At 44.2% G+C, this 13,240-nt stretch overlaps 1 non-coding gene across 1 annotated transcript; it reads left to right on the forward strand.

Annotated features, from left to right (window-relative positions):
- Positions 1-10,816: 10,816 nt before the first annotated feature.
- Positions 10,817-10,924, forward strand: LOC112675794 (U6 spliceosomal RNA). Its single transcript, XR_003146069.1, has one exon. It is a non-coding gene; the product is annotated as a U6 spliceosomal RNA (small nuclear RNA).
- The last annotated feature ends 2,316 nt before the right edge of the window (positions 10,925-13,240 follow it).

Below are 13,240 nucleotides of genomic sequence, written 5' to 3' on the forward strand. Positions count from 1 at the left end.
CCCGGGATCAAGTCCCACGTCAGGCTCCCTGCATGGAGCCTGCTTCTCCCTCTGCCTGTGTCTCTGCCTCCCCGCCCTCTCTTTCTGTGTCTATCATGAATAAATAAAATCTTTAAAAAGAAATAAATGGGGATCCCTGGGTGGCGCAGCAGTTTGGCGCCTGCCTTTGGCCCAGGGCGCGATCCTGGAGATCCGGGATCGAATCCCACATCAGGCTCCCGGTGCATGGAGCCTGCTTCTCCCTCTGCCTGTGTCTCTGCCTCTCTCTCTCACTGTGTGCCTATCATAAATAAAAATTAAAAAAAAAAATTTAAAAAGAAATAAATGTATATATTGGAAAAGAGGAAAAGAATGATAGAAATTCCCACTTCAAGAATGTGGAAGAAAAAAAAAAAGAATGTGGAAGAAAACTATAAAATAAACCCTAAGCAAGCAGAATGAAAGAAATAATAAAGAGTAGAAATTGAAAACAACAACAACAAAAAACAAAATGAAAATGAATGAAACAAAAAGTGGATGTTTTAAAAAGATCATTAAAATTAACATACTTCTAGCAAGGGAGAAGATACAAATTACCAATATCAGGAATGAAACAGGAGGTATATCACTACATACTTTGCACAAAAAAAGGATCAAGGACAATACCACAGACTCTACACACACAAATTTAACAACTTAGACCACTTCCTCAAAAACCACAAATTACCTCAACTCATCCAAAGTGAAATAATTTGAATACCTCTATAACTATTAAGGCATATGAATTTATAATTTTAAGTCTTCCAAAGAGAAATTGAGGCTCAGGTGGTTTCACCAGAATTCTACCAAATAGTTAAAGAATTAAAGCCAATTCTACAAGTCTTTTCCAAGAGATAGAAGAATTCTTTCCAATTCATTTTATGAAGCCAGTATTATCTTGATAACAAAACTAGACAAAGACAATATAAAAAAAGCTGCACATCAGTATTTTTCATGAATGCAAATGTAAATATTCTTTTTTTAAAAAAAGATTTATTTAATTATTCATGAGAGACACACAGAGAGGCAGAGAGAGAACCAGGCTCCATGCAGAGAGCCTGATGTGGGACTCGATCTGGAACCCTGAGATCACACCCTGAGTGGAAGGCAGATGCTCATTTGCTAAGTCACTCAGGTGTCCCGACATAAATATTCTTTTTTTTTCCCGACATAAATATTCTTAATAAAATATTAGCAAATAGAATCTAGTAATACATAAAAATTTTTCACCATGACCAATTGAGGTTTATTCCAGGGATGCAAGGCTCATTCAATATTTAAAAACCAATCAATGGATTCTGATATATTAACAGTCTCAAGAAGAAAACTGACACAATCATATCAATAGATACAGTAAAAACATTTGACAAAAATTCAACATCCATTCATGTTAAAAACTCTCATAAAAGTAGGAGCAGAGGAAAACTTCTTGAACTTGATAAAAAGCATCTACAAAAAGCCTACAACCAACATTATACTTAATGGTGAAATGCTGAATGCTTTCCCCTTAAAATTGAGAAAAAGGTAAGGATGACCTCTCATCACTTTTATTCAGTATAAGACTAGAACTTGTAGCCAGTGCAATAAAGTGAAAAAATAAAAAATAAAAAGAAGTAAAAGGCATACTGATTGGAAACAAATAAAGCCATCCGAGTTTTAGATGACATATAGTTTATTTAGAAAAATCTCAAAGAATCTTTAAAAAAAAAAAACCTAGAAACTCTTAGAACTACTCCATAAGATCAGCAAGGTCACAGAACACAAGATAAACATACAAAAAGTAATTGTTTTGTATCTACTAGCTATGAATATGTGGCCATAGAAATTTAAAATAATATGCTACATATAATCACCAAGAAAATTAAATAATTAGGTATAAATCTAATAAAACCTGTATAGGACTTGTATGTTTAAATTACACAACACTGGGCAGCCTGAGTGGCTCAGGAGTTTAGCTGCCTTCAGCCCAGGGCCTGATCCTGGAAACCTGGGATTGAGTCCCCTGTTGGGCTCCTTGTATGGAGCCTGCTTCTCCCTCTGCCTGTGTCTCTGCCTTTCTCTCTCTGTGTCTCTCATAAATAAATAAAATCTTAAAAAAATAAATTACACAACACTTATGAAAGAAAACTTTTAGTTTTTCTAATAAATGGAGAGACATACCATGTTCATGGATTGAAAGATTCAACATATCAAGATGTCAGTTAAATAGCCAGCTAAATTCATCAAATTGATATACGGTTTAACACAATTCCTATAAACATCCTTTTTTTTTAATTTTTTTTATTTATTATTTATGATAATCACAGAGAGAGAGAGAGAGAGAGAGAGGCAGAGACATAGGCAGAGGGAGAAGCAGGCTCCATGCACCGGGAGCCCGACGTGGGATTCGATCCTGGGTCTCCAGGATCGCGCCCTGGGCCAAAGGCAGGCGCCAAACCGCTGCGCCACCCAGGGATCCCCCTATAAAAATCCTAACAAGCTTTTTGCAGCTACGGGCAAAATAATCCTAAAATTTACATAGAAAGGCAAAACAACTAGAATAGCTAAAACAATTTTGAAAAGGAAAAGTGAGAGGAATCACTTTTGCTTTCGAGGCTTATTATACATGGGCAGCCCCGGTGGCGCAGCAGTTTAGTGCCGCCTGCAGCCTGGGGTTTGATCCTGGGGACCCTGGATCGAGTCCCACGTCGAGCTCCCTGCATGGAGCCTGCTTCTCCCTCTGCCTGTGCCTCTGCCCCCCCACCCGGTATCTCTATGAATAAATAAATAAAATATAAAAAAAAAGACTTATTATACAGCTACAGTAATCAAGACTGTATGACAGTAACGGAGCAATAGACATACAGATAGATTCATGGACTGAACAGAGAAACTGGGAAGAGAGCCACCCAAATATGCCCATCTGAATTTTGACAAAAGTGCAAAAGCAATTCAATGGAGGAAAGAGCATTTTCAATAAATAGTGACGGAACAAATGGACATTCATAAACAAAACAAATAAAACCTTTGACCTATTCTCACACCTTATACAAAAATTAACTCAACAGGTATCAAGAACTTAAACGTTCAATATAAAACCATACAATTTTTAGGGACACCTGAGTGGCTCATTCAGCTGAACATCTAACTCTTGGTTTAGGCTTAGGTCATGATCTCATGTCCATTCCTCCCTTGTGCTGCCTCTGTAACTCTATTATATTGTTATACTGCATTATAATGTTTTCCATGTGGTGTCTTGTAGATTAAGGACCCTTTGAGTGCAGAGACTGTGTGTTTCCTCTTCACCCTGGCACCTAGCTCGGTCAAAGCTCAGTGAGGTTGAATGGGTGACGTTGAGTAGGGCCCCAGCCCCTCGGTGTTTGTGGTGGAGGACACTGGGCTGGAGTACACCTCACCTAGCACCCGGTCATCCCTGAGCTGCTCTCATGGAGTTCACCCCCAACAACATTTCAATTGTAGGCAGGCTTCTTTCTGTTGACTAGCAAGCAGTATACATCTGGACTCTGTATCTCTTCCGCCAGTTGTTTGTAGAGAATACAAAACCATGTGTATTGTTTTAAAAAATATCTATAGAGGTCTATGTTGACTCTTCCAATGTTGTTCCCCTTTGCACTGAGGTGTTTATTTTATTTATTTAGGATAATTTTGGTGTACATTATTGCATTTGGTAGCTATGTTGTGCTTATGTGTGTGTTGCTGTGAGATTCTCGAGGCTAAGATCTATTGCAGAGAGAAATGGACACTCCTTTCCACTGTCTGGAAAAAGGAGGAAGGACTTCAGATACTCACTCAACTGCATGTCCTCAGACTCCCTCAGGAGCTGTCTCCTGGATGTGATTTTGGGGTTGCACACCTTGGCTTCTGACTTCAACTCTGTCCCTACCCTTTGTCTAATTCACGCCGGTCTAGGGCTACACTCAGGTAGTCATTTTAAAATGAAGCATGGGGATCCCTGGGTGGCGCAGCGGTTTGGCGCCTGCCTTTGGCCCAGGGCGCGATCCTGGAGACCCGGGATCGAATCCCACATCGGGCTCCCGGTGCATGGAGCCTGCTTCTCCCTCTGCCTGTGTCTCTGCCTCTCTCTCTCTCTGTAACTATCATAAATAAATAAAAAAAATTAAAAAAAAATTAAAAAAAAATAAAATGAAGCATGACTGTGCTATTCAAGGAGTTTGAGGCAGGTTTTTTTTTTTTGGGGGGGGGGGACAGTTTTTATAAGTAATGTATTGGAATGTCTGGGAGTAGCTGTCTGGGAATGCAGCTAGACTTTTTATATTAATTCCTATAAAAATCATTCCATTCTTTGCTATAACATGGAGTTTTCCTGGGTATAATCTTGACATAAAATGATATCATCCCACAAAAAGTTCCAAAGTAAAAAATAAAAGAATTGGGCATTGCTTTTTCTTTAGGATTACACATGTCACTAATGCTCTTCATGTATATTTTTATACATAAGCAATTGAAGTCACCTGGAAGAGGCCTTTTTGGGGCTGTATGTTATCAGAGCGTGTTTGGTTGTCCACAAATGATTTAGGTGAATATGGTCAAATTGGTTGCCGAGGACCTAAATCAGATCCAAGATGGATTCTAAATGGTCCCAAAACAAAAAAGGGGGAAAGAAACTGAGAAGGAAAAAAAAAAAAAAAGAAACTGAGAAGGAACTCAATTAGGAGCTTATTTTGTGAGTTTCCATACAAGATAGTGACTGAGGAAGACCCTGAACTCACCTTCTCCTGTGACACACCGAATTTACACCTATTTATAGAGCAAATCTTCCTGAAGAACTGTGGGCTGACTGTTCATCTCTGTACAAAAAAATAGAAAGACCACACCGAGAAGGGCAAGAAAGACACACAGTAACAAAGCCCCCCCCACCCCCCGCCACACACACACCAACACTGAGAAATGAAGCAGGGAGGGCCAGTACAGAGGGACTAGGAGCAGATTCATCTGGCCCTCGGGCACAGAAAAAAAAGCTAAGGTTTAAAAGAGCAACTGAAATATAAAGGATTCAGTCCTAGAACTGTGCCAAACACATTGAGGAGCTGCTGGAACTCTCCAGGTAGGGTCCAGGGGGTGGGGTGGCGGTGAGGGGAGCTGGAGAGTGCCATGGTTTATACTCTCCCTCCAACTTGAGACAGGAGCAGGGCTCTGGCTACCATAGCTGGCCTGTGGCCTTAGCGAGCCCAAGACACCCACAGGCACAGAAAAAAAACAAAGTGTGGTTTATTTTATTTTTTTAAAGATTTATTCATATGAGACACACAGACATAGGCAAAGGGAAAAGCAGACATAGGTATAGGGAAAAGCAGGTTTCCCACAGGAAGCCTGATGTGGGACTTAATCCCAGGACCCCAGGATCAAGACCTGAGCCAAAGGCAGATGTTCAACCACTGAGCCACCTAGGTGCTCCAAAAGATGTGGTTTAAAAAGCAATTAGAGGGCTGACTTAGCTGGTGGTAGAGCATGGGGCTCTTGATCTCAGGGTTGTGAGTTCAAGCCCAGATTGGATATGGAGCCTACTTAAATAGCAACCAGAATATAAAAGATCCAGCCCAAGAACCCTACCAACTGGTGGGGGAGCTGCTGGAACTCTCTCTGGGTCAGAGGGGCTGGCAAATGCTATGGTTTACATCTCCCTCCACCTTGATAGTGTGAATGGGAGCAGGGTCCTGGCTCTCTAGCTAGCCTACTGCCTCAGGGAGCCCTGGGCTTCTAACCCACATCAGCCCTAGACATCCAACCAAGGTGGCCCCAGTGCAGTGCACACTGGGACACTCCTGGTCAGTGCTCACCATAGCTCCAGTCATTTTGCCAAGGTGATGAAGGTGCACAGCACCCTTGAACACTCCAAGCCTGTGCCACTTCAGCTCCAGATGACTTGCCTGAGCCCTGCTGGAGCAGAGGGCCCCGGGATACTCTGGACCTTGCCTGTCTCCACCCCAGCCTCCCTGCTAGGGTGCTCTTACTTGGAGCGTTCTGGGACACTCTAGTTTGTACCTACTTCAGCTGAAGCTGTTCTTTAAGGGTACCCTTTATGCCAAGAGCACTGGGACTACCTGGGCACATACCTATTTCAGCTCTGATGATCCCACCAGGGCAGCCTCAGCACAGAGTGCCCTGGGACCCCCAGCCCACACCAGCCACAGTTCTAGCCAGTCAATCAGCCAAAGTCACCAGGAATTTAAAGTCTACACAGAGGATGACCATACACAAGATCATTCCATTAAGTTTAGGAGAAGTAGGTGTTCCTCCTAATTCATAAAAACAAATACAGAAAGTCAAGGAAGATGAAGGGATAGCGGAATACGCTCCAAACCAAAGAATAAGACAAAACCTCAGACAAAGAACTCAATGAAATGGATATAATCTACCTGATAAAGAGTTCAAAGCAAAGGTCATAAAGATGCTCATGAGACTGGAGAGGAGAGTAGAAGAGGTTAGTGAGAACTTCAACAAAGAGAGAGAAAATATAAAAAAGAATGAATCCATTGAAGAATACAATAACTGGAATGAGAAACACACTAGAGGGAATTAACAGTAGATCAGAAGATGCAGAAGAACAGATCAGCAATTCGGAAGACAGGGTGATGGAAAGCACCCAAGTGGAAGGGCAAAAAGAAAAAGGAATGAGGGATCCCTGGGTGGCGCAGCGGTTTAGCGCCTGCCTTTGGCCCAGGGCGCGATCCTGGAGACCCGGGATCGAATCCCACGTCAGGCTCCCGGTGCATGGAGCCTGCTTCTCCCTCTGCCTGTGTCTCTGCCTCTCTCTCTCTCTCTCTCTCATGAATAAATAAATTAAAAATCTTTAAAAAAAAAAAAAAAAAAAAAAAAAAAAAAAAAAAAAAAGAAAAAGGAATGAAAAAAATGAGAATAGGTTAAAGGTTGTCTTGGTGAACAAGGTGGTGTCTTCAGGCAAACAAATACTCACATTATAGGGGTCCCAGAAGGAGAAGGGAGAGAGAAGGGGGCAGAAAACTTATTTGAAGAAATAACCTGGGGAAGGAAACAGACATTCAAGTACAGGATGCATAGAGAGTTCCAAACAAAATGAACCCAAGGAGGTTCAGAGCACAACACATAATTATAATGCCAAGGGTGAAAGATAAAAATGCTGATTCCTCATCCAGAACTATGAAATTAAAAGTTCTGAGTGTAGGAATGAAACTCTGCAGTAAATAACAAGCCCTCCACGTGAGCTCATGCTTACTAAAGTTTTAAAGAGCTACTTGATATTAGAACGACAGACTTTAAAGTCTTTAAGGTTGCTTAATGCATGTACCAATTTTTTTTTCATGTACCAATTTTTAACAAAGTGTGTGTGTGTGTGTGTATGTGTGTGTGTGTGTGTGTGGTGGGGTAGGAAGCAATGGATGGAGTAGGAAGAGCACTGAAGTTCGACAGACCTAACAGTTTGGGAATTGGTGGTTGTGGAAATGACAATTTTCTTGAGGGTGGTGATCAGATCGGGTGACAGAGAGAAGGTATATGAATAGGTATTAGTGACAGATGTCTTGGTTATGGATGTTTGAGAGCTATGCTTCACCACATATACCTTTGTGAGATAAAGCCTGTTATGGCGATAGTTTTCAAAAACTATTATGAGAGGGACACCTGGGTGGTATAGTTGGTTAAGTGTCTGACTTTTGGTTTCAGGTCCCGTCCTGATCTTAGGATCAAGGGCCTGAGCCCCATGTTGGGCTCTATGCTCAGCAGGGAGTCTGTTTGAGATTCTCTCCCCTCTCCTCCTCTGCCCCTCCTGCTCATGTTCTCTCACTAAAATAAATAAATAAATCTTAAAAAAAAACTTATGAGAAATAAACTAGATAGGCAAACATATAATGTAAAACATGTTTTTATATTTGACCGATTCTTAAGAGATAAAAACTGGTATTTTTAGGAGTATGCTATTCTTTTAAAGGCCAAATAGCTTGTGACTTATTATTTTGGAAAACTCTTATCACCACCAATCACTCTCAAACCAATAAATAACTTTACAAGCTGTAACCACCAGGTGAAACAACTTGAATAAACTAGCAGTTTTTCCAATTTCTTGTTTTTAAAAGATTTTATTTATTTATTCATGAGAGACAGAGAGAGAGAGAGGCAGAGACATAGGCAGAGGGAGAAGCAGGCTCCCTGCGGGGAGCCTGATGCGGGACTCGATCCCAGGACCCCAGGATCACACCCAGAGCCAAAGGCAGATGCTTAACTGCTGAGCCACCCAGGCGTCCCACAATTTCTTAAATTTCTCATTTCAGGACACATTAGTCTTGGACCTTCTCTCTTCAGAAAGATAAATTTTGGGGATCCCTGGGTGGCTCAGCGGTTTAGCACCACATTGGGTTCCCCGCATGGAGTCGGCTTCTCCTTCTGCCTGTGTCTCTGCCTCTCTCTCTGTGTCTGTCATGAATAAATAAAATCTTAAAAAAAAAAAAAAGATAAACTTTAAGTATAGCTGATACATAAGGAAGGCTTTCTACTCTATTAAAATTTGCCACTAAGCTTAATCTTATCTAGGAAAGACAATGTTGTGAGGGGAAAAAATAGATAATGAACATGTGCATTACCCTCAATAATTTCTTCATGCCCTTTGTGATTCTCTCCCTCTCATGGCTCTTCACCTTCTACTTGGTTCCAGGTGACCACTCAAGCTGCTTTGGTCATTTTAGATTAACTTGCATTTTTAGGGATTTATATAGATGGAACCATACAGTATGTATATACTCTTCCTTTGGTCTGACTTCTTTCAGGCAGCATAATCCTCCTGAGACTTACCTCCCCTGTAGTGTTCATCAACAACTCATCCACTTTTGCCACTGAATTGCATTTCGTTGTATGGCTGTATGCTTACATGTTAGTACACTCACCTGTCTGTCCATGGACATTCTGATTGTTTCCAGCTTTGGGCTATTACAAATAAAGCTGTTATGAATATTCCCAGAAGAAAAAAAGAAAACTTACTCTGTTTTCAGTATGACCTTTTGCAAGTTAGCCTTTACAAGATGTGTTGCATCAATTAGCAACTTGACATAAAACAATAAAATGGCAGAAAAGCTGTCAATTTTTACAAGTTAGATTTCAGTTTGAATGGTATGAAACTTTATCTTCTTCTGTATCAGATTTTCAGATTTATACTCTGGTCTCTCTGCACCCCCTCCTTAAAAAAGAGATTCGGATTTTGTTGGAAGAGGGTTTATACATTGTGTAACTTTATTGTGTATTCGTAAAATGACAAAGTCCATAGGCCTTCAGATATGTTCCTTGCCCTTTCAGGCCTGTTTCAGGTCATGGGTTGGGGGCAAGGCTCACCTGGAGGTCAGTGTCAGCTTCTGGTCAGCCAGTGGGAGGCACTGGTGGGAGGTGAGGGGCAGATGGGAGGAGGAAGGGAAGGAGAGGTGGGGGAGGGGGAGGAGAGGGGAGGGGAAGGGGAAGAGGAGGGGGAGAGAGGAGAGAGGAAAAGAGGGAAGGGGAGGTCAAGGGAGGGGAAGGGAGAGGGGAGGGGAAGAGAGTGGAGGAGAGGGGGAGAGGAGGGGTGGGAAGGAGGGTGGAGGGGAGGAGAGAAGGGAAGGGGGATAGAGAAGGCAGAGGAAGAGAGGGGGAGTGGAGGGAGGAGGGAGGAGGGAGGGGAGAAGAGTGGAGGGAAGAGGGGGAGGGGAGGAAGAGGGGGCAGGGAGGAGGAGCGGAGGGAGGGGGGAGGGGGGAGGAGGGCGGGTGGCCTGGAGGGAGGCCGGGTATTTCCTCCCCGCCCCTCCGCATTCCGGGGCGTCCCGGGCCCCCCGCAGCAGCCGCGCCGGGGCTGTGGGCTCCGCGGGCAGGGGGCGGGCGGGCCCCGGGTGAGCGCAGGGGCCCCGAGCTCCGGGGGGCTGGGATGCCTCGCGTCCGGCCTCCCGCCCGGTGAGCTCGGGTGACAGCCGAGCCCGGTCCTGCCGTTTGTCTGGAGCCTTGGGAGCACCTTGCGTTTCCCCGACCGGGTTCTGGGGACACCCGTCCCTCGGACGCAGAGGCCGAGCGTGCTGCCGTCGTGGTCACCCGGGCGCCTTCCGAGCAGTGCCCGGCGGCCCCGCGGTGAGCCCGCGGGAGACCCTGGCGGCTGTGGCCGCGGAGGGGGCGCGGGGGCAGGGGCGGCCGCAGGGCTGGGGCGGGCCGGGGAGCGGCGGCGGGGCGGCGGGGAGCGCTGGGGGACCGGATGCGTTCCCCGAGAACCGAGGGGGCGGGGCCAGCCGATTTCCCGGGGAAAGGGCCCGGGCGGGGTGAGCAGGGTGGAGGGCTGGGGCGGGGCGGGCGTGGGGCGGGGACCCGGCCCGCCCGCCCTGGGAGGTGGCCGATGCCGCGGCGGGGACGCCCCTCTGGCCCCCTGCCGGTCGGCGCCGCCGCGTGGTCCGGCGGGTCGCTCCGTCCGCAGGGGCCCGGACCCAGCCGCTGCCAGCCCTTTTCCGTCTACGGTTCTGATCTGAGAAGGTGCCGCCCACCAGCGCCGGTTCTGCGGAATGGAGCAACATCAAATGAAATGTTCTACATGACGGCTTTTCGGATGTTCGGAGCTAGCCATCATGTTCCCCTTACCTTTCTCTTCTCCGCTCAAAACAGCCCTGCCCTTTCAACCACTTTCTTTTGACACCATTTCCTGCTAACTCTCACCTGGGTATAACTTTTTAAAAATAGGTATCTCAGGATACACATGACCCTTCAGACTAGTTTGATTATCACTCAGACCAAGAGATTACAAGCTCCAGTTACTGGGTGATACTGATTTAGCATTTTAATAGTTCTTATTTTAATTACTTAAATACTAGTCCTCATTTCAGCAGCACAGTACACTAAAATTGGAATGATACAGAGAAGATTGGCACAGCCCCTGTGCAAGGATGACACACAAATTCATGAAGCATTTAAATGCTTAAATTCTCAGTCTCCCTTTAGGTTGCCTCTTCCCCTTGCCCATATGCTAATAGAGTTCTTTTTCTAGTTAAAAAAAAATTGTGATAAAATGTACGATTTACCATTTTAAACATCTTTAAGTGTAAAGTTCAGTGACTTTAAGTGTATTTGCATTGTTGTACAACCATCACCACCATCTATCTCCAGAACTTTGTCATCTTCCCTTACCAGACTCTCTCCCCATTAGATAATAACTTTGCATTCCTCTCTCCCCCAAGACCCTGGCAACCATCATTCTACTTTCTGACTCTGTGAATTTGACTATTCTAGGTATTGCATATAAGTGGAATTGATATTGTCCCTTTTTTTAAAAGATTTTTTTAAAAGTAGTCTCTCGGGATCCCTGGGTGGCGCAGCGGTTTAGCGCCTGTCTTTGGCCCAGGGCGCGATCCTGGAGACCCGGGATCGAATCCCACGTCGGGCTCCCGGTGCATGGAGCCTGCTTCTTCCTCTGCCTGTGTCTCTGCCTCTCTCTCTCTCTCTCTCTCTCTCTGTGACTATCATAAATAAATAAAAATTTAAAAAAAAAAAATAAAAGTAGTCTCTCCACTGAACATGGGGCCTGAACTTACAATCCTGAGATCAAGAGTCAAATGCTCCACAGACTGAGCAAGCCAGGTGCCCCAGTATTGGTCCTTTTTAAATCTGGCTTATTTCACTTAGCACAAATGTTTTAAAGGTTCATCCATGTTGTAGCATGTATCAATTACATTTTTATTTATTTATTTTTAAAGATTTTATTTATTTATTCATGAGAGGCACACACACACAGAGAGAGAGAGAGAGAGAGAGAGAAAGAGAGAGAGGCAGAGACACAGGCAGAGGGAGAAGCAGGCTCCATGCCAGGAGCCCGATGCCGGACTGGATCCCGGGTCTTCAGGATCATGCCCTGGGCCAAAGGCAGGCGCTAAACCACTGAGCCACCCAGGGATCCCTCAATTACACTTTTAAAAAGTTGAGTAGTGTTCCATTATAGGTATATATCACATTTTGTTTATCCATTCATCCATTGATGGATATTTGGGTTATTTCCATCATTTGCCTATTGTGAATAACGCTGCTAAACATGGATATACAAATGTTTAAATTCCTGCTTTCAGTTCTTTTGAGTACATACTCAGAAGTGTAATTGCTAGATCAAAAGGTTAACTGTTTAATTTTTTGAGGAACCACCATATTCTTGTATTTTTGACAAGAGCATACTCTTTCAGGCTTCTGCAGGTAGACTCTATGCCTGTTGTATTTATGTGATGTCAAGTACAATTCTCCTGCATAGCAATCCCTATTGCAAAATAGAATCATTCACATATATAGTCCACTGCCCAGATTATAATTACTGCAGGGGTTGGCTATAGTTTATTAGAGATTTATTTTTAATTTTTTAAAAATTTTTATTTATTTATGATAGAGAGAGAGGCAGAGACACAGGCAGAGGGAGAAGCAGGCTCCATGCACCGGGAGCCCGACGTGGGATTCGATCCCGGGTCTCCAGGATCGCGCCCTGGGCCAAAGGCAGGCGCTAAACCGCTGCGCCACCCAGGGATCCCTATTTTTAATTTTTATTTAAGTAAACTGTACATCCAGAATGAGACTCAAAGTCACGATTTTGAGATCAAGAGTAGCATGCTCTACTGACTGAGCCAGCCAGGTGCCCCTATTAGAGACTTTTTTTTTTTTCTATAGAGACTTTAATCTGTGTAACACGTAGACAGCATAGCCAAATACCGAGCAGTGAAATATTAAATAACATTTTCAAGATGACTATTGTAAAAAAACACTTTTGATATATCATTGCAGGCTTCTCAGTCTCAACTTTTTTAGGAAAAGATAGGCAGCATTTTGCAGCAAGTATCCAGAACCACTAGGCTTTACAAATTGGTGGAAATCTGAACCAATATTTACACAGTACCACAAATTCTTATGTGCAAGTAAGCTCCACTCAGTATCATTCTATATTTTACAATTAAATAACCTGAGCAATGTGCCTTGAAATCAGTGTGCTGGGAAATACTGATCCCCACTGTCCTTGGGATGGCTGCCAGATGGGTGGAACTTGGAGCAGCTAGAGCTCCCTTACCCGTCACTGTATCACCAGAAGTCCTGGATTCCCCGAAATGTGGCCAAGGAGAGGTGCTACCACCTGGTCATCCACTCAGGGCAGCAGCTGCTGAGCGTGCCGTTGCTCATCAAAGACAAGGGAGCCATGGTGTTGATGTAGCATCTGGTGTTTCAGGGACCTGAGGTGCTGCTAGCCATGGGCGTCACAGGAGCTGAAGAT

Source organism: Canis lupus, chromosome 10, assembly GCF_003254725.2.
Source record: "Canis lupus dingo isolate Sandy chromosome 10, ASM325472v2, whole genome shotgun sequence".
NCBI lineage: Eukaryota > Metazoa > Chordata > Mammalia > Carnivora > Canidae > Canis > Canis lupus.